Source organism: Leguminivora glycinivorella, chromosome 8 (genome assembly GCF_023078275.1).
Source record: "Leguminivora glycinivorella isolate SPB_JAAS2020 chromosome 8, LegGlyc_1.1, whole genome shotgun sequence".
NCBI lineage: Eukaryota > Metazoa > Arthropoda > Insecta > Lepidoptera > Tortricidae > Leguminivora > Leguminivora glycinivorella.
In genome coordinates this window covers 2,271,301-2,295,098 of record NC_062978.1, presented here as the reverse complement: position 1 = coordinate 2,295,098, position 23,798 = coordinate 2,271,301, and positions in this window count along the sequence as shown.

Genomic DNA, 23,798 nt, shown 5'->3' with positions numbered 1-23,798 from the left:
ACCTATAGTAAAAAAAATACACATGCAATGACTTGTTATCTCCTGAAGTAGCAGCAATAAATCAAGCGGTAAGATAAACTCCTCAAACTGATCATTATTTTGTTAAGCGATTTGTCATACCTAATAATAACTTGCATTTCGATTTAGATTTTTTACGCCGTTTTTTGAGCCAGAAATGCGTCTAAGAATAGATTCCCAACGGAAGACACCACAATAACAAATACCTAAAGGTAAACACTTACTCAAAGCAACTCAAAGTAATCCAAAACACGTTTACATGATTATCCATCAGACTCCAAACTAGGCTGAGCCTGTCTTATGGACGTCTGCGAGAGCCAATTGACACCTACATAACTTTATACATACCTAATTAGATTTGTAATAACAGTGCTTTATACGAACTAAATTATCAGTAAAACTAATCTAAAATCTAAGTTAAATAGGTGCTATTACTAATATTATTTTCATTTGGGTATACATAATATTAGTAGTAACACATGCGTGTAAGTCTGTGTTTTTGTAGGTACTAAGTATCTATATAATTTTCATATAATATTTGTTCAAATTACAATTTTAATATCGATGAGAACGTCACTGGCCAACCTGTGGCAACATTTGTTCACACTTACTTGTCAATTTGGTCCGTAGGTTTGTGGATTTGACTTCAGTACTCTTTAAGGAGGCTGTCGCAAGTGGACTAGGCTGGAAGGATTTGGAAGCAGTCGCCCAGGATCGTGAAAAGTAGAAGATTCTTCTAAGAGCGCTATGTCCCTAGTGAGGGATAACAGGAATACATCACTCTTTATTTTACTGTGACATCACCTCAAAAATGATACAAACAGCCGACTGAAGGACTTGTATCCATGGTCATGAAATAAATTAAAACATACAAACAGCCTGAGACGTTTCACTAAACGTTTAAGTCGCTTCACATTAATCTACCCTCAACTTGTGTAAACACATTCAATTCGGCACTTACTCCCCATTACAGCAAATTATCGATGTCACCTACATTACATTGTGCACTCAACCCTACACACAACATCACTGCCCTAGCCAAAGTAACAACCGTTAACTACACGTAGCGATCGAAACGCAGTCTGTCTCTGTCGCACGTCGCACCACTACAGAAGAGCAATATAATAGCAGAAGAAAAAAAATTCTAAGGTAGGTAATTTTTTTGTTTTTCCTGTTCAGAATAACGAGCGTTTTAGATTTAGGACAAAAAATGGCTCGAAATGTGTCTATTATTTTGCATACTTTCCACTTTGTAACGGCTGTACAAAGTGTTTGTAAAATGGTAACGAAGTGGAAAAAATAAATTTGGGACGCTTTTTTCACCTAGTAGGTTTTTTTATACCATGACGGTGACAAACAAGTATACAGCCCGCCAACAAACAGGTACTGCCAAGGAGGATAGTATAGTAGGAAAGGTTGATTTAAGGTGCATTAGGGTAATTCCGAAAGTCGTCTAATTACGAAAGTCGCATAAACACCACAATTAGCATCATAAAAACATTAGATTTACCTATTCAAAAAAAAATCTCTTCTCGCGAAAATTCTACAAAGCGTAGGCAATTGTGACATTGGATAGGCACAGGTTTCCTTAAAAACAAATGAGCATCGAATCGCCGATCAAGTTCCTTCGATTTTCGACTCTCTTTTGTTTCTGTAAGGTTAGCGTTTGAGTAAAGCTGGTCTCCGGTTTAAATCATATTAGTTCTGAAGGTGAGTATGTGTGGGTGTGTGTGCGTGTGTGCGTTATCAGAAAGATTCCGCTTCATTTCCCGCGACCCGTGCATGACATCACACATTATGCGTATCTTTATTATAGAGGCTTGGGTATGCAAATTATTACTATGTGTTTTGCAAAGTCACCATTAACTGGAGGCTTTTCAATTACAGTCGAGCATTTGGTTCGATTTATTGAACGTTAATAATCTATAATTAATATTTAAAGTCACATACAGGTCGAACGCGAGTAGTACAAAGCGCGAGAACAAAGTGTTATATTGCAAACCGTTACGGGCAGGAAAGTGCAATTCAATCTATAATTAATGTTCAAAATTGCAGCTTTTTTATTTTCCACACAAAAAAAAAACAGTACTTAATTAGTTACTTCATTATAATGAAAAGTTTTATGAGGAAGTTGCGTGTTTCGTGTACTTAATAAAAACAGTTCTTATATTTGAGAGTTCGTTTTCTAATAATTATAAGATATTTTTTCAACCATCAATATCATCATATAGTTATTATGTGACGTACTGGACGTTATAAGATCAATATGCTTCATTATTACAATTTATATTTCATATAGAAACGACTTCATTGCACTTGAAACATGAAGATTTGAAATACAATAAAATTAGGCATCAAATCACATATTTACAACCACTGACAGATAATAAAATCGATGCATTTACTACCCATCAATAAAAGAGCGTATTTCCATCTTAAAAGTCCGGCAACGCACTTCCAATCGTGATGTTTCGGGTGTCCATGGGCTACGGTAATCCCTCTCGTTTGTTTGCCTCCCATTTCATAAAAAAAACCTTTTATGTCCCTGGATATTAGCGACATACTGGAGACTCGCATTCTAGCTCGTTTGGGAAATAAACCGATTTTTATCTAAACGACGACGTAAAAATGACGTTAAATTTCCTTTAATAGAAATAATGACATAAAATATCATGATGCCGTTAAATAAGTTAGTAAAAATAAAATATATGCCTTGTGTCGTAATGCAAACTTTATGTGTTTGTGTTCTACCTTTTTGTCTCTTGTATGCATGTTATAGAATAGACACCATCTTAAAAAAAATAGAGATCCATTAAGGTAACGTACAGTAGTAATTTTTGATTAGGAAAAAATAAGACACTTTTTGTACCTACCTACTTACCCTAACATTTTATTTAAGTACTTGTTTTAGTTTTTTTTTTTTTTGGTTAAAAGTTAAAGTCGTCTAAGTCAGTCAACACTTCATGATGATATAATCCTGTTATTATTCAGTCTCTTCTTTTATCACTTTTTTTCTTTTTTCAGCACACGGATTTCATTTTTGATACACATTATAATAGTGTCTAAATTAAATGCAATTTTAAATACTTATCTTGTTTTACAACATTGCGAAGCATCGACTAATCAAACTTAAAAAACGAATTTCCCAATTAAATCCACCCTCATTTATTAATTGAAACCGCTAAAATACTCATAAACAAACTTGAAAAAAAAAACGAAACACGAAACACAATGGCGTCTATTCCACCAAGTAATGAAGCCGTATCTTTAATGGGCCCGATAAGGGCGCTAAATGTTTGTGCACACGCCAAATAATAAGGCCCGATCATTTGCGAGGGGAGCGGCGGGCAAAAAGAATATTCCTGGCCTTTTGATGGCTCTTATCGGCAAATGATGTTGCCAGTGAGAATTGAATAAGGTTACGGACAAAAATTGCGGGATATATTTTATGAAACTTTGGTACCATTTTGCGTATAGTAGGTAGTTTTAATCAGAGGTTTATTTAAACCTAAAAAAATGAATACCCTATAAGGTTTATTATCTTAGCTGACAGAAAAAATCCTAATCAGTAAGTGAAATGTCCTGTGAGAATTGAATAAGGTTACGGGACAAAAAATATACATAAACCTGGCGCATATAAATAGGAATAATACCTTAGCCGATGGAAACAAAGATATTTTTGGCTTTTCATGATTATACCGACGAATTAAATGTTGCGACTAAGGCCCACTTGCACCAACCACTTAACTCAGGGTTAGTGGGCTGTCATCTGTCAAATTCCATATAAAATGGTGGGTTAACGCTCGGGTTAATCCTGCATTTTCGTTGGTGCAAGTGGCCCTAAGAATTAAATAAATAATTTTAAAAAATCTGGACTAGGGGCCGATTTTTGAGTCTCACTGTCACTAAAATACCGGTTGAAAACGGTGAATTGCCTACTATTTTCAGTGACAATTTTCTGAATTCGAACGCCGTGAGATTCAAAAATCGGCCCCTAGGTTATGAAACGAAGTGTGGGTTATGAAAATGAAATGAAAATGAATGAAAATGAAAATGAAAATGAATGAAATGAAAATGAAAATGAATGAAAATGAAATATTTATTTTTCAAGTAGGCATATTACAATGCGCATATGAACGTCAAATAAAGCTACGCCGGCTCTAACCCTACGCCTCAGCCTCGAGAAGATTTCAGTCCCCCCTCAGTTGGGAGGGGGGTATCCACTATGGGACCGGCAAGAAACTCGGCGGGCAACTTCTTTTCAAAACATTACATCTTATAATTAACATGCATTAAATAACAACATACAATTTAACATGCAAAAGTATTCATCAAAGAATATGAACAGTTATATTTTGTCATTTGGTTATTGTCAAAATATAATGATAAAATCAGTTTAGATAAATAGAAAATAAGCGTTTCAACTTGTTGCAGATGCAGTGCGAAAAGTTTTTCCTTCGTATTTTTCCGGAAACGTTCGTATTTGTCATGCTAGTTCAGACAGTGTCAATACGACGTCTTGTACTGAGACTGACTGAAATAGCATGACACGTTCGTACGCACAGATGTCATATATACCATAGATCAAGCAAACGTATCTACTTAGCGTGTCAAATGAACTCAGTGAAATCCACTGAGTTGTCCGTCTTTACTCGCTTGCAGCTTTCGGGCGTCAATTTTTGTAAGTTGAAGTCAACCAAAACATAAAAAATGCCTCGTTACGTGATATTCAATTGCAACAACACAAAAATTATGAACAATCAAGAGCCTGAGACATATTTAAAATTACAGACAAGAATCAACTTCTATCTAAATTGAGTTCTGTGTTCGTACGTCTCCGTTAAAATACGAAGGAAAATCTTTTCGCACTCCATCTGTAGCATTCAATGACTCATTGCACTGTCTCAATAGCGAATACAGAGATCAAACTTGTGGTAACGCTACTTAAAGAAGTTTACAGATAATCGTAACTGCAGATGGCAGCAGTATCGCAGGATATCGGCGATCATGCCAACTCTTTACGGTTATGGGCTCATAAACCGATCTCTTTAGTAAAAACAACTTTACAGCTCCGTCGTCCCGCGGTATTTTACGGCCATTTCTGTCGAAAATACGGTTTTATGCGATCATGACTGATTTTAAGAATCGATTTTTTAGGGTTCCGTAGTCAACTAGGAACCCTTATAGTTTCGCCATGTCTGTCTGTCCGTCCGTCCGTCCGTCCGTCCGTCCGTCCGTCCGTCCGTCCGTCCGTCCGTCCGTCCGTCCGTCCGTCCGCGGATAATCTCAGTAACCGTAAGCACTAGAAAGCTGAAATTTGGTACCAATATGTATATCAATCACGCCAACAAAGTGCAAAAATAAAAAATGGAAAAAAATGTTTTATTAGGGTACCCCCCCTACATGTAAAGTGGGGGCGGATATTTTTTTTCATTCCAACCCCAACGTGTGATATATTGTTGGATAGGTATTTAAAAATGAAGAAGGGTTTACTAAGATCGTTTTTTGATAATATAAATATTTTCGGAAATATTCGCTTCTAAAGGAAAAAAAAGTGCGTCCCCCCCCCTCTAACTTTTGAACCCTATGTTCAAAAAATATGAAAAAAATCACAATAGTAGATCTTTATAAAAACTTTCTAGGAAAATTGTTTTGAACTTGATAGGTTCAGTAGTTTTTGAGAAAAATACGGAAAACTACGGAACCCTACACTGAGCGTGGCGCGACACGCTCTTGGCCGGTTTTTTAAATATACATATATACAATCACGCCTGTAGTTCATAAAGGGGCAGGCAGAACACATGAAACTACTCAAATTTTAGTGCCACTCTTGGCAAAGGGTTTTTGTTCTTGTTAGATACGAATGCACAATATACATATACCTACATATAGTGAGACGCATTACTTTTTTGTTGTCCACAACTAGATTTCCAAAAAGACAATGAGATAAAATTAACGTCACGGAAAATTACATTCATTGTATGGAGAAAATAAACAGCGCCCCAGACGGTTACTTACTTTAATCAAAAATAACATAGATACAGTTTTGGTGACGTTTCTACGGTCGATTAAAGTATTTATTTAAAACACCGATTGTTTTTAAACGTTACCACTATTAACTATTTTTAAAGTATATAATTCATAATTCATTATCATATCAAACTGAATTGCTGACTATTACAAGTCTGTTCACAACTAACATAGTTACCTACTTAAAAAAGAACTAGTTAGATCACAGTTCTGTTTGCTTCCTTATGACACCAATAAAATACACAGAGTAATAAAATACAATTTCCATTTTAATTGCGCAGTCGCCATTAGTTGGCGATAGAAACAAAGTGACAACCCCGCTAATCCGACTCCCCCCCCCCCCCTCTTCTCCGTTCCCTACATCGTAGACCCCACTTCTAATAGCGGTTGACGAACAGAACCAACTTTACTTGCCACTAGAGAAATGTGTGCACACACAGTTCTCAAGGTTGAGTAATATTTCTAGTTTTCGAGTAGTTTCTGCTAGCCGCGGTCCTGGGTTCGAATCCCTATTTGTTCCTGAGTCATGGATGTTTTCTATGTACATAAGTATGTATTTATCTATTTAAGTATGTATAATTGTATATCATGGCTTAGCGCCCATAAGTACAAGCTATGCTTAGTTTGGGGCTAAGTTGATCTGTGTAAGGTGTCCCCAATATTTATTTATGTATTTCACAGTGGCGGCGCGTGAAAGTTTTTGTTGGTAAAGCCGGAGGGGTTTTTGGGATCTGTTTTGTATGGTCTTCAACAGATACTGCAGAATTTCAGGGAACCCGTTGGGAATCGAGTTGTAACGACGCTACGCCACTGGTATTTCATAACATGTTGAAAACAAAATAGACTGTGATTACATTTTGATTTTTATTATTGTACACACCTGTCCATGTAACTTTATTAAAACTAACTGTAAATCTTTCAAACCACAGTAAAACCTATATCTTATAAAATATTACCAATAGAAAGGTAATAGATAGTACAATAATATGTTTAACATGGCATTCCCCTTAATTACTTTAATTAGCATTGCTGGACATAACATACATGACAATTTTTATAGGAATCAAAATGTACTATATTTCAAGAATCGGGCCCACTTATATTGGCCTTATTTTGATTTTTGATAGGCCCGCCTCAGCAAGGATTAAAAATACGTATTGTAATGCCCCATTAAGTGCCCCATCACCAAAATTAGGGGGAACTGTCAAATCTTAAAACCCGACAACTGCAATAGAATATTTGAAGTCTGACATTTCAAATAGGTAGGTATTTAAAAATAGAGAAACTAAATAAATACAATTTTAACGTTTAAAATAAAATTGGTGAGGCTGCCGAAGCCGGTGCCAATTTATTTTAAACTGACTCAGTCGACACAGTCCATGTTACACACACAACTCGCCACTGTGTTCGTAAGTGCCAAATGAATATTGTTTCAAACGCAATGAAGCGGAGGGAAGGGATCACTTATAATTATTATTTTATTCATAGAAACAACAATCCACGGGGATGGGCGATCAAATATTTTGCTTTGCCGCCTAATAGAGGGAGACTGTGGACATAGCGAGTTATGTATTGTGTGATTGGGATGTCTATGAATATTATTTTGTTTTGAGTGTTTGTACAGGTACCCAGTTAAAATGTTTTCTCATTTTATGATTTTAATTTAAATACACCTAAGTTACCTATGGCATCATAAAACAGTATTAAAAGTGTTCTAAAAAAATCTAGTTTGGAATGTTTAAGGTACAAGGGGATAATTTCGACTGGCGGTAATTTTTACTAATCAAAATAAATTCCATAATTATTTTATATTATTAACTTGATTGCATATGTGGCCACTCAATAAGCGCGCTACGTGTGACTAAGTAGGTTAAATAGAGTTATTTAACAGTGTCTGTAAAATTAAAGACGAGAAAAACATGGGGAAAAAACGAGTAGTTGCTTTCAACTACTACCCGCATGTCAAAATTGTCTCAGTATCTTATATTATTTTGTTTGTGTTATTACTATAATGTAGGTGGTACCGGTGGTAAGTAATAAGACAAGACTGTGGTGTGGTTTCCGTGTGCTTGTGTTACCGTGAGGTTTACGAATAATTCCTCTAGTTCCTGGCCGAATCGTTCGATTGACCTATTACCCTGGCTTACTGTCATCATTTTGGTTTGTATTGCCGTAGCTGATTTTTTAGGTAGAAGCTGAAACTTCATCTCATCAACTAAGTCGCTCACCTTTGTGTGCTTATTTGATATTCTAAGTTTAGCACTTTGAGTTAACCTTGTCTTAATTACAAAGTTTATTAACAAGTGTGACTCTGATTCCTTTATCATCGTAGAGTATAGCTCTATCGCATCTATGAGCTGTTTAGTGACGGCTTCCGACCCGTCCATGGCTGGCAATAATGCTACCGCCGTTTTAAGGCTAAAACCGTCGCTAGACGCCATTGTGCTTTGATTTGGATCTGAACTATCTTTTTCATAAGTTATTAAAATTTTATTGTAAATTTCTTTTATTCCTGAGAAATAAGACTGGATTAACTCAATGTCCTTAACAGATATTTGTGCTTTTTTGATTTTAGAACTGTAGTCTTCTAAGTAAACTTCGTACTGGGTATACAATGTTCTAGCTACTTAGTTCGAGCTTTGTTTGTCCTAAAGGTTCTCTTCGACGTTTAGGTCCTAATTTCCTAATATCTTCCTGTAATAATTTTAGTTGATTATACAATTGTTGCACATCGGTCATGACTCACATAAGTGCCCAAAGTTTTAATTCATATTTAGCATGAGACTTAAAGAGTATAGCTCAAATAAAAATTTAAGTAATGTAATCTATGTTAACTACCAATTATTGTACCTCGGTCGTGCTGCTGTACGCGTGGTGGCGGCTGGGGTGGTGGCTGGTGTGGTTGCAGTTGCTAGATGTTCTGCTCGGGTTTTGTGCGCATCACTGCTGCCGTCGCTTGTCGCTCAATTTTCTTCGTTAGACATTTGTGTATCTTCTTCCATAGGGCGTAGGCAAAGATAATGCCTATTATTACCAGTACCGCCGAGGTGACGTATATTGTGACTTTCCCGCTGTCTGCTTGGTTAGTGCTTGCGTTATTGGCGGCCCCGTTCTGAGCGATGATCACCTCTTCGCTTTTGACGTCCTTAGCACATTGACTTCCCATAATCGTTAGTGCTGTGATTTTGGCGAGCCTCAGCGTGTGGGTGGCGTTGTTGCTGGGTTATGCAGTCTTCAGAGCGGGTGGCGTGACGGCTGGGCTGGGGCGGATGCTTGGCTTACTCATGGTCGGCTGGGACGGCGTTGTAGTCTTAGAGCGGGCGGCGTGGTGCTGCGACTTGGGCCGTGATGATGGAGCGTTGGTGGAGTCTAAGCTGGGGCTGCCTGGTGCAGCCCGACTGGCAGGATCGCCATATAATGTAGGTGGTACCGGTGGTAAGTAATAAGACAAGACTGTGGTGAACTCTGTATATTTGTACTGAAGATACATCGTGTTTATATAGTAGGATATTATCTAATTATCTATTTATGTGGGAGTTATCATGGTATCTATTCCATGATACTATGTTCTCATATTTCAAAGGTTAATTGGTACTTGATACTTGATACTTTATTATCTTATTTTTAATCTAATGTTCTCTAAAGGTTATCTTTTTAAGATGTGTGAGTGTATGACGCTGCTATGACTGTGACCTCACTACAATTACCATGTAAACATTAAATAAATTTCATATACAAAGAAAAAGTGACCAAGGCATCCAAGTGTTCAGAGCTGCTTAAAAGGTACTTAAAAATACAAATTAAAATAAATACCTATTTTCAAATGAAAATAATTTGATTTGATGTAAGATTATTACAATGTGCCAATATTAAATTATGTAGCATATGCGTCTTGAAACTATTCTACTGAAAGCTTTGTATGTGTGAATGAATAAATGAAATGAAAAGGTAACTTTATAATTTCTAAACTTTGATACTCATAAATGAATAACAATAAAAAAGAGTATGTATTTGACATTAGTATATCAAGAACTAGGACATTTATCTTATCTAATTCCCAATACAATTCTAATTTTCGCAAAATTTACATAAAAAACGCAGTAAGACCGTATCACCCTCTTATAAAACATGCAACGTAACGCAGACTAATCCCAGAACATTAGGCTACCTGTGGCCGCGATACCGCGATTATCCCGCTATCGCCGCAAATCCCGCAATCCCGGGAATAGCAAAAAGTACAAACTTTGACACTCCGTAACGTGCCGTTGTAAGACTCTCTCTATCGCTCTTCTTAGAGCGCGCGACTGAGCCAGTTGCGTATAACTTTCCAGGGAGTTTTGTAGATTACATTGTTGGCTAAAGGACCAGGATCATTAAGTATCGCTAAGAAAGCTATCCGCGGACCATTACCATGTTAATAAGTTGGGGGAAACGGTGATTAATCAAGTTGACGTGAGGCGGCCCTGACGCCGCAATGCCACTGACAATTTATGCATTGGTTTGCAAAGGTCTTAGGTAAGATGTTGAATAAATTTGGTTGGAGATTAAAGTTTTGGCGGTTTACTATTCAGAAACTTATGAATATTAGTTGCATTAAAAGGTACGGAGTAAAACTCAACTAGCGGGTGATTTCGACCAACCTTTTTTTTGATGTTTTTCATTCCTAATTAGAGTGTTACACCTGAACACGCGAGCCTTAGTCCGTTTTTACATTATCCGATCCGATATCTAAAGTCGGAAGGATTTTAATGAAAAAATCCAAGCTGGCGCCTGTATGTAATGTTATTGTATAGGATATTGGTCCGATAACCGATATCGGATCCGATAATGTGAAAACGCACTTAAAGTATATCCAGTTGACTTGTATGGCACCATATATAGTTGATGGTGTAAAACGTGGAAAAAATTAAATTACCTACTTGAAATTACCCGCTTGTGGTAATTGCCCCACTAGTATAAGTGTCTTAAACCTATTCATTTATTAAATTGACTAAAAAAACGAAAAGAGCCCTAAATACGAAACATTCAAATCTTATCCTACTTAAATGTGACATTGATTTAAAATGTTATGTGAGCATCACCAAAACAGAACCATTACACAATTTTTATGAAGCCTATTTAAATTATAAAAGCACGGCAAACGAATTCAAAACAACGTAATGTAGGTACTTACCTCGTGCGACGGTCAAAAGCTGATATTCCTCTTTTAATCCCCGTCGGATTATTTAAATTCCCACCTGCGAGCAAGAGCGCGCCGTTTTCCGGAACTTTTTTATATTTAACCAAATAAAATATAAAAATATTCCCGTATTTGTTTTGGACGGATGGAATCCTTTAATTTTCGGCACGGCTGCGTGACGGTTTGCCCACTGTCCACCAGTTTTAGGGGCTTTGAGAAAAAATATTTAACCTTTTCTACCCGTCATATTAAACTCAGTGGACAGATGTTTTTCAGTCGTATTTTATTTGCGTGCGAGTTTATTTCAATTGGACGATTATTTGTTCTGCCGGCGTATCATGCTGCCAATTTTATCACTTATCCACGTGGATAAGACGTCTGTCACTCTCACACTGACGTACTTGCTAAAGCGTGACGGATGCTTTATCCACGTGGATAAGTGATAAAATTGGAAGCATGATACGCCGGGGAATTATATTTACTAACGAAAGTCACAGGTCTACTTTTTGGTAGATTTTGGGTTTTCTGTGGACGAAACAGAGTACCTATAAAATAATATTATAATATAGACGGTCAATCAGATCTTGGCACTAAATATGGCGGCAAATTTGACAAATATAGGGCTTACCGGCCAATCGTCTTCATAAAACGCATGCTTTCCTAATCCTTGACGTTGGCGGAATCGTCGACGTACCATAATACATAAAAATTAACTTGATTATTAACTTATTTGTTCTCAATATAATTTAATGTTGCACCGCCTACAATTTCTCTGTTTTCCCCGAAGGTCGACTGGTAAAGAATGCCTTACAGCAGTCCGCCTTGTGTACAATTGTATTTTCTTTGTGCAATAAAGATTAAATAAATAAATTCAATAAAAAATGTAGGGACGAAAATCAAATTTCGCGCCATTAATGCCAAGATTTGGTTGGCCGTCTATGGTATACTTTTTTATTAAAAGTAAAAAAAACATAGTAAGTACAGTCCACCAATTGGAACCTACTCACGTTATAAAACAGATTGTAAGAAATCTTTTACTGCTTGTCATTTTGACATTGTAGATGTAGAGTGGCCTAGGGTTCCAATTGGTTGACTGTACCTAATGTTGGTTCCAAACATCACACAACAGTTTGTATTACTAAATTCAAAGTTAATATTTAATAACACCGTAAACAAAAGTCAGAATAGAATCAAGCATAAAAGAATTGTAAAAATACATTCAGTTTCCGAAAAAACCCAAATCACAAAGCTTTTCATTTGAACGTTTTATCCCGCAATTTAGTACGAAAACAAGATTTAAACGGTTAGGACAATAACGCAATATATTAGCATCATGACAATCGGACAAAGCGGTTTTTGCAGACGTGCACAGAAGTGCACTGTGGGCGCAAAAAGAACATTCGTGTTTAGTTGGCCAGAAATATTTTTCTACTAGCACTGGTTTTAATTTCTCGTTTCAAAATGCTTTGGTCAGTTGACAGATCAAATGTAAAAAGTTTCGGAACAAGGAAGTTTAATCATAATCGGCTCTTCTCAATCGCAATAAATAAAATGTTTAATTGGGACACAACATCTTTTTATTAGGTAAACATTTTACTTTTCAAACGCTTTACCTACTACATTATCTGTATCTTTATATGATTAGGGGCCTTATATTTAAGTAGCACTTATGTTTTAATGAATCCTAATGTTTACCTATCTACCTAGGCGTCGTACCATATTATATTACTACTTTTATTTCTTTGTTTTAAATTTTTATTTCATTGTTTCACACTATTTTCAATACTTACCGATTAGAAAGACACATTAATGATGTAACCATTGTTGTATTGTTTTGTTTTATTTTGTCTTAAAACTTTAAGTGCTTGTTACCACTTAGTAATTTTTACCTTTACTGTTTCTTTTTTTTTTTTTTTTTTTTGAAGCGCTGGTGGCCTAGCGGTAAGAGCGTGCGACTTACGATCCGGAGGTCGCGGGTTCGAACCCCGGCTCGTACCAATGAGTTTTTCGAAACTTATGTGCGAAATGTCATTTGATATTTGCCAGTCGCTATTCGGTGAAGGAAAACATCGTGAGGAAACCGGACTAATTCCAATAAGGCCTAGTTACCCGTCGGGTTGGAAGGTCAGATGGCAGTCGTTTACGATTACGATGGCCTACGCCAAATCTTGGGATTAGTTGTCAAAGCGGACCCCAGGCTCCCATGAGCCGTGGCGAATGCCGGGATAACGCAAGGAGGATGATGACTGTTTTTTCTGTTTTTCTTTTATATGTAAGAAGTTATGATTTTATTTTAATTGATACCTAAGACTGAACCATCTCATACACGGGACAGGCATCTGCCTAGTGTGGAGGTCAGTTTAATTGTATACATGACTGTATTTTCTTGGAAATAAACATTTTTTTTTAATGCACCAATAGATGTGGATATGTCAACTGCCAGCCTAGCCGAAGTGGCAATCATAGACGCTACTTGGCGATCACTGTTGCGCAACAACAGAATAGGGAGCTAACTACGATACACTTATAAAGCCTTGATGATGATGATGATGAATTCCTGTTATCCCTCACTAGGGACATAGGGCTCTTAGAAGAATCTTCCACTTTTCACGATCCTGGGCGACTGCTTCCAAATCCTTCCAGCCTAGTCCACTTGCGCCAGCCTCCTCCACTGACCGCCTCCACGTGGTACAAGGCCGTCCCGACCGTTTACTGCCAGGTGATTGCCAGCAGAGACCCTGCTTGGACAGGGTGGTTGTCTGCTCTGCGTAGCACGTGCCCTATCCATCGCCACTTCCGTGCGCGTATTTCCTGGACTACGGGTTTTTGTCTGCCACAATTTAGCGTTTGAAATAGTTGTCAGCTAGTAAATACCCAAGATGTCGGAGACACTTGTTAATAAACAAAGCCTCAGCAATTGTAATGTTGGTTAAGTCCCCAGAAGCCAGCCCGTCCCGTACCAGGAATGTACAATTGTTGTGTCGGTAGCTCCAGGCTTTTTATTTGCTCAACTCTACTTGAAATTCCTTCCCTCGCTTTATGCGAGTTTTTCCACTCGCGACGCTCACTGTACCGCGAAAACGTCTCATAATGAAAACAACTTTTTGAATTAGCGCTGCTGCATTCGATGGCTCTTGCCTTTGTATTGAACATGAAACTCTCATATCAAGCGGGTAATGGGAAAAATTCTGCGAAATTGTTACTAAAAATTTACTGCACATGTGAAGTTTGGTTTGAAATGTTGTCAAGCACATGGTTTATTTGTTTATGATGTAACTTTTTTGCGTATGCGTGTGTAAAAACAAGCTAAGGTACATATATACCGTACCATGCGAGATATATATACGGTGTGACATGAGGAAACCAAAAGATTTTAACTAGGCATTTCTGAAGGCCAAATAAAGATATAATATTAAATTTTATATAACGTCAAACAAATTTCGCAATTTTTTTTTGTGTCATTTTTTACTTTTTTTGATGTCTTTTTGCATAAAAAATAAATGTCTAACTAAGTAAATGTCTGTAACTGGCCCTTATTTTTTTTTTTTTTTATAAATAGTCTTGTTTGTAAAAAAACATTTTTATACAAAAATTCTTTTTTTTCTGAAAAAATACTTTTTTTGCAATGCAATTACTAGCTACTTTTTGATATCTATCAACGAGGGTAGTTAGATTATGTCCGATAACGGCATCATCGCCATCATAACAGCAATTTGTTCTGAGAAATAAAAAGGTATCGTTATTTTTTTTTAATGAGTTATAACTCTGAAAGTAGGCGAAACCCAGAAAAGTTTATGTGACATTTTATTCTTCTAATATGATGAGGAATACGCTGTTAAAATGATTCCGTTTTCTCATGTTACACCGTCACAGAACTTTATTTATATAGAAGAAACAAGTTCATCTATTTGTATAGGGGCCGAGCGTGTCAAATTTTGTACTGAAGTTGTTTCTTGCCTGTAATTTTAAATATGTCTCAGGCTCTTGATTGTTCATAATTTTTGTGTTGTTGCAATTGAATATCACGTAACGAGGCATTTTTTATGTTTTGATTGACTTCAACTTACAAAAATTGACGCCCGAAAGCTGCAAGCTGCGATTAAAGACGGACAACTCAGTGGATTTCACTGAGTTCATTTGACACGCTAAGTAGATACGTTTGCTTGATCTACACCGTGTATTTACCCTTATGTAGAATTAAGTCTCAGGTACCTGAACTGCAATATACTCGATATTCCGTCCTGCTAGCATTATTCCGGCATTAGCTTTTGTCAAGACACGTGATACCTTGGGGTCCGCTTTGGCAACTAATCCTAGGAATTAACATAGGCACTTGTTTGCAGTGAACTTCATTTTATATTTTATTTATTTGGGGCATCAACAGCAATACAAGGAAAAACATTGCTTATGTTAAAATACAACACAGAAAGCCAATAAAAGATGTCCACAAGAATACAATGATGATGAACTTCATAATTACATATGTGTTTTTCATTTGTAAATTATACGTTTGTGTAGGTACCTATTAAGTACCTAACATCCATACTAATATTATAAATGGGAAAGTGTGTACTGTGTCTGTTTGTTTGTCCGTCTTTCACGGAAAAAGGGAGCGACGAATTGACGTGAATTTTTTAGTGGAGATAGTTGAAGGGATGGAGAGTGACATAGGCTACTTTTTGTCTCTTTCTAACGCGAGCGAAGCCGCGGGCAAAAGCTAGTTAGTTATAGATCTACATATTCTTTTTCTTCCCATTTAACATAAAATATTTATTATTATTATTATTTATTTATTAAATACAGCAACTATTTTTACAGGTTAATCCTAATACAATACAATCGCATGTCGATATTATAGGTACACAGAATTCTAATATTATTAGTCCATATTACACGATTATTCCTTAATTTATTTTCATCATTCATTATTACACAATACATACAAACATTATAATAATAATAATTTTTAATAATTTTTCTCCTCAAAACCTTCCACATATAATTTCAATCAATTACCCTCAAATCGAATATTGCAAAAGACACCTCAACGGATTCGAACCCGCCGAGCAGCCGATAAATCACCGACAACTTCAAATAGAAATGTCATATTATTTCCACAAAAGATTTAACTCGAAAATAAATTATATTTTCCCCTTCCATTGTTCAGGAACGTGTGGAAGCCGCTGCGATATTTAAAAAACCATTAAGTGCACGCTTTTGTACGGTACTGTTGCTGTTTTGGACTAATGTGGAGTTTGTCTTGTAAATATTTTTCCCCTCACTAGCTCGGAAACACGTGTTTTGTCCTTTAATACCAGCGGGTAAAAACGCATTTTATCCACTAGTGGGTAAAGTAATATGACCTTGAATAAAGTCAAATTAACTGCTTTAAAATTGATAAAAGTAGGTGAATCTAGTAATAAAGATGATTTACCACCTGTGGAACTACTGGAAGCAGTGATAAACGCATTTATTGCGTTGTAGTTTCCTCGCGTGTGTTAAAAAACTCGCAAGTTCAGGATCCTATTCTCGAACCACTCGCTTCGCTCGTGGTTCAACTATAGAATCCTTTCACTTGCACGTTTTTCAATTACACACTCGGCGTTAAAATACAACTTTGCCCCCTTGTATAACAAATAACTATTGTGAATCAACACAAATGTATCTACATATAAGTAATAGAATATCTGGGCGACCGAGCTTCGTGCTCGTTTCTATTCTATTACATCACGTCTTAAAATAAAAATAAAAACTCTTATATAAACGAAAAAAAAAAAACAAAAACTTAATTTCTTCCCTGGATTCGATCCCGCGACACCTGCGATCAGTCTGCAAACATTAGACCGACCTCGTACGACTGAGCTACGCGGAGCCGCCGCGGTCGGCGAAATTAACGACCATATTTTACGTTTACTAACGCGAAAGAAAAACGCCTGAAAACTCGAAAATTCGCGTTTTCCGGGATCTAACGCTACACTAGATCGATTTTTCACCCCCGAAAACCCCCACATAACAAATTTCAGCGAAATCGTTAGAGCGGTTTCCGAGATCTTCGGTATATATTCCTGTATAAATAAATAAATAAATAAATATACAAGAATTGCTCGTTTAAAGTTGGAAGATTTTTAACTTATCAACATCCTCCTTGCGATATCCCGGCATTTTCCAAGGCTCATGGGAGCCTGGGATCCGCTTTGGCAACTAATCATAATATAACTCGCGACATCCGGATCGAAAGTCGGACGCTCGCTCCTACTGCTAGGCCACCAATGATTTTTCAATAGAGTTTTAACTCAATACTTTGTAAAACCGACAGTTATATTTTTTTAAATAAAATATAAATACGAATCGTTCATTCAGCAAATAAGTTACAGGGTACGTATACAACTGCAAAAACGCTTACGATAATATTTATTTACGTTATCGTAGCTATCTATCTCTATCGCTCTCCCCTATTGGCGCGACAAAGCCAGACTGTTTCAATCAGCGTTTAGCGTCAACGATTGTCATTTACCTTTCCGCAGCTTACTTTTATGTACAGTCAACCATTTGAAACCCTAGGCCACTCTAAAACCATGTCAAAATGACAAGCAGTAAGAGATTTCTTACAATCTGATTTATGACGGCACTGTGACATAGTTCTACAGTGGCCTGGGGTTCCAATTGGTTGACTGTATATTCCGTGAATTAGTTCGTGTATTGATTAATTAATTGGCAAATGGATGTAGTGTAAATAAGTCCCGTAAAAAATGTAAATAACATTTAATTTGTATTCAAATACCAGTGTAGTCATCTATTTACACTAAAATTTGTAACAAATACCCTCTTTTACTGGAGAAAAATAAATTAGGCTAATGCTAGGCCACAGTATAAGGATATATCAGTAGTTAATCTCCGGCAGCGGCGGCGCGGTCGTTACTACTGCGCAAGGTCACGCAGGGTTGTACATGTACAACGTTACTATAATCGACTTCGTACAATGTAAGTTGTTGTAAATCTAATAGGTACTATTAACTGTAAGTAGGTTTTAGTATAACAATACCACGTCATGACACCACATTAGTCAGTATTGAAGACACAAAAAATCATTATAAATATATTACTCTCATACGCGCAATAGTAGATTGTGTAACAATAATTGCAAAAGCGTTAATTTAAGTGTTCATTTTATATGTTTTCTCTAGAATACACCCAATCCATCACAATAAAAAAAAGATTCGTTTGAACTAGAAACGTAGGTACCTACTGTCCTACTCGTATTAGTAACTGTGTATGGCGCTATGCTAGTACCAACGCTCTTTCTACCTTTTTATCTAATAAAGATTCAAGTACGTATTTGTTTCTTAAATACTGACGAAATCATATTTACATAAAATGTTTGAATAGATGTTTGCACAATATTTAAGTAGGTACCAAACTTTCGAGCTAGATAGATCGCAGCATCTACCTAAATGTCGTTACAGATAAATCCTTATTGATTTTAATGTGTCATTCTAGCTTTAAATCTCACTTTTACGCCATTTACGTAAGCAATAATGTACCTAACACTGCAAATATATAACAACCACTTACTTTTCTGGGTGTCTAGGAATTCTAAAGAATGACATTTCCGCATTTTGAGAACTTTCCATACACCCATAAACACTACAGTAACGAAAATATGTCTTCGGTGCTGACGTCATTTTCTCCCGAACTCAACACGTCAACACAGCGCGCAAACGCGGCCCCGACTGTCCAGCCCAATAATCACCAGTTTCGCATGTTTTCGCCGCATGCGAGGGGAGGGAGGGGGACACACCGCGCGGCGTGAAGTCTTCTTCTTCTTCCTGCTAGACCTGTTCCCATTTACTTGGGGTCGGCCTTCCTTGTCCTCAATTTCCATCTAGCACGGTCTTGTGCTATGTCTTTATTTAAATGAGCTTCTTTTAGGTCTTTTTCAACCGTCGTCCACCAGGTGGTAGGTGGTCTGCCTGAGTTGCGTTTGGCGGTTGGCAGTTTTAGGGCAAGCTTCACCATATGGTCATCTGAACGCCTTTGGATGTGACCATACCATCTTAAGCGTTTCTCCTTAAGCTTTTCAACAATGGGTGCAATCTTAAAACTTCCTCGGATATACTGGTTACGGATTTTATCCAGTAGCGTGACTCCCGCTGACCAGCGTAGCATGCGCATTTCTGTAACGTGTAGCTTATCAAGATGCTGCTTGTTGGTTGCCCAACATTCTGACCCATACAGAACAGCTGGTCTTATGGCGGTCTTATACAAATGGCCTTTTACTTTGAGCGGCATCTTCCTATCACACATCACGCCTGTTAGTTGACGCCACTTCATCCATCCAGTTGTGGTTCTATGCGTAACATCGTTGTCAATTTTGCCGTCATTACAGAGAACGGAGCCTAGATATCTAAATTGCGTTACCGTAGGTATAAACGTGTCTCCTATCGCAATCTTGATACTGCCAGCATCTGTGGCACCATCGAAAACGCAGGACATGTGTTCCGTCTTTTTTCTGCTAATTTTGAGACCATTGCTTTCCAATGCTTCCACCCACGAGTCTAAACTCTGTTGAAGTTCTTCTACGCTATCCGAGATAAGTACAACATCGTCGGCGTAGAGAATGTTCCAAGGTAGAGACTTTTGACACTTTTTTGTGAGGTGGTCCATGACAGTATTGAAAATTAAGGGACTTAGAGTGGAACCTTGATGTACTCCGACGCTGATTTCAAACTTTTCCCCTTTGTCGGCTGGGCTTAAGACTTGAGTAGTAATGTCCTTGTACATATCTTGTATGAGGTAAATATAAAACTCTGGTACTAATTGCTGTCTTAGAGCTTCCCATATGAGATCGCGTGGGACATGATCGAATGCCTTCTCCAAGTCTATAAAAACCATATGTAAGTTTGTCTTGTTTATTTTGGCTTTTTCGATCATGATCCTCACTGCTTGAATAGCGTCGGATGAACTTCTCTCTGCTACGAATCCGCATTGATTTTGTGTAAGCGATATGAAGGTTTTCAATCTATTATTTAATATACGCTCCCAAATTTTAAGGGTGTGAGACATTAGTTTTATGGCCCTATAATTACTACATTCCCTGACATCTCCTTTTCCTTTATAAAAAGGAATTAGAATGCTATTTCTCCATGAGTCGGGCATTGAGTGACCCTCGATTAGTTTGTTGAACAAGTTATACAGCCAAATTACTCCACAATTTCCGAGGCGCTTCCAGACTTCGACTGGTATTTCATCAGGGCCCGGTGCTTTGTTATTTTTCATTTGGTGAATCGCTGCTTTAACTTCTTCTGGGGTTATGGTCGGCAGTGGCCCTTGCACTGTGCCTGGTCTGCAGTAATCAAGGTTTCTTTTGTGGCTAACATTTAGAAGGTGCTGGTAGTACTCTTTCCATCTATGTCTGATGTCTTCATCTTCCGTAAGTAACTTGTTGTTTTTATCGTAGATATATTTCACATTTGTTATGTCTTTTGTATTAAAATGACGAGTTTTTGCTACTCTGTGTATGTCTACGTCGGATTTAGCAGACTCCAATTTACCATAAAATTCGGCGTTCGTTTCGGCCATTGAAATTGCAACTTGTCTTTTCGCTTGCTTCTTAGCATTTTTGTAATTTATGTAATCAGCTTCTTCTTGAGTTGACTGCCACCACTTAAAAGCGTCTTTCTTAGCTGTGACTGCGTTCTGTACTTCTGGATTCCACCATTTTGTTTCTTTGTTGGGACCTTTTTTACTTCTTGTACGACCTAGGTATTCTTCGGCTTTTTGGATGCAGACTTTTTCAAAGCTATCCCACATTTCGTTTGGTGTCATGGCACTAACATCCATGGATTTAATATGCTCAGTTAGTTCTGTCAAGAACGGTTGCCCCACGGATTCGTTTAGAGTTTTCCATTTGATTTTTGGTGTTAGTTTGCGATTACTTTTAAGTGGTTTTGGAAGCTTGTATATGCTGACTAATAATCTGTGCTGCGTTGTAAGTGATTCCCCGGGTATAACCTTGCAGTCTTTGTAATTACCCAAATGTTTACGCCGTGCAAGGACATAATCAATCTGGGTAGCATGCCCTCCACTTTTGTAGGTGATTAGGTGGGATTCACGCTTTTTGAAGAAGGTGTTTATTATAGCAAAGTCTAGACCTGATGCCATGTTTAAAATTGACTCCCCATCACAGTTGCGAGTGCCGTACCCGAAACCACCATGCCATCTCTCCACGTTTGTGCTACTGCTGCCAACGTGACCGTTTAAGTCTCCGCCTAGATGTACCGTTTCTTCTTGAGGGATGTTCTGCATGAAGCTATGAAGATCTTCCCAAAATGCTTCTTTATCGCGATCCGAACAACCTGTTTGTGGTGCATAAGCAGATATTATATTGAAACATGGTTGTCTATCGAAGGCTAACTTGACGGCTATTAGTCTGTCACTCACTCGTTCTACGTTTACCAGGCGCTGTGTTAGCTTTTCAGACAGTATGATTCCAACACCGTTTTTTCCTGAGATAGTTCCATTATAGATCAGCTTAAACCCGTTGCCGATGTTTTTGGCCTTTGCACCCTTCCACCTGGTCTCTTGCACACAGCATGCATCTATTTGCCTTCGCTTTAGGACGTCGCTTAATTCGGCACTTCTGCCCGTCATAGTACCTACGTTCCAGGTTGCTAATCTTAATGATGCGCTAGTGTTGCTATGACCGTCGCTTTTGGGGTACGCCCTAGTATTCCTGATGCCTCGACCGTCGCTTAAGGGGGACGCCCTAGTAGTAGTGCTCATTTCTTTTTGTTGTACTTTCATTTGGACAAGGAAATAAGAATGGCATTGTAGTTTTACAGCCGGCTGCCGCCTGACGCCAAGACACTAATCCTTCTAAGGACTATGAGTGCTGCCGTTGGACCGCTAGGGCCTCGTCCGCCACCATCTCAATGTCATTATCGTGCCTGATAATGCCACTCCAACAATGACCCATTTACACCAGTACGTGGGGTTGGCTCATTGTCGGGTATGCCCCTTCCGCCTGCTCCGCCGTTCCAATGGACTCCATTTCCGCCTTCACAGCCGTTGAGGTCTTCGCCCGTATCCCTGGGCAAGGGAGCCGCGTTATACCCCGCAGCACTGGGTCCCTGCTTGAACTCAGCCACCACCCCGTTTCGGCCTACTAAAACGGGAGGTGCCCACCCCCGCGGCATGGACGCGCCAGGCAGGAACTACTCCAGTGGAGGATAGAGAAGTGTGACTCTACCCCCCCTGGAGCCGGGTTAATGGACTCGTCTGTTTCCGAGTCCAAAGGCACACGAGTGATGAATTTAAAGAACATGTCAAACAATTTTCGAAACAGTTTAAATTAGATTGTCATACCGCTAAACGTAATTATTTAAGCAAGAAAATTAAAAGTAGTTCCGATATAATTAAAGCAACGTGGAAAGTAATTAACGTGGAGACTGGTCGATCAAAGCAAAGAACAAATGAACTGAAATTAAAAATTGATGGCAAAATTGTAGATTCCAATTTAGAAGTAGCAACAGAATTTGAAAAGTTCTTCACTGATATACCAGTTTCCACAACTAGGCACTTAAATTCATCACCTGCATCTGCCGTTACATTGTTAGAAGATAATGTCACAGAATGTAGTAGAGACCTTGTATTTGAACATGTTAGTACCTCAGATATAATTAAGGCATTTCAATCAATTAATGTTAAAAAAACTTGTGACCTTTGGGGAGTCTCTGTCCATGGTGTTAAATCTTTAATAGAAATTGTAGCGCCTGACTTGGTAGTTATCTTTAATAACAGTGTTGATTGTGGTGAGTTTCCTGATCTTATGAAACACAGTAAAGTCATTCCATTATTTAAATCTGGTAGCACATCCGACCCCACTAATTTTAGACCGATATCAGTGTTACCGACATTCAGCAAAATTTTTGAAAAGTTAGTGTTATTTCAGCTATTGCAACATTTTAACATCAATAATCTAATGCACAATAAACAATTTGGTTTTACACGGGGTCGCTCAACAACCGACGCTGGTGTTGAGCTAATCAAACAGATTTTCGATGCCTGGGAGGAGTCACAGGATGCCTTGGGTATCTTCTGTGATTTATCTAAGGCTTTCGATTGCGTCTGTCATGAAACACTGATCAGGAAATTGCACTACTATGGAGTGAGAGGATCGGCACTGAATTTAGTCAAATCTTACTTACACGATAGAATACAAAGGGTCGACGTGAATGGACAGCGCTCACCGGGGTCACTAGTCTCTATGGGTGTACCGCAGGGATCAATATTGGGGCCTTTCCTGTTCCTTATCTACATTAATGACCTGCCATATCTTGTAAAGACCCACCATGATATAGTATTGTTTGCAGATGATACTTCCCTTATTTTCAAAGTCAAACGTCAGCAACAAACTTGTGAAAATGTAAACAATGCTATTTCCGAAGTAGTTAATTGGTTTAGTGTTAATAACTTATTGTTAAATGAGAAAAAGACTAAATGTATTAAGTTTGTAACGAGTAATGCTAAAAATGAACAAGCAAGTGTCGTTGTGAAGGATGAGGAATTGGAA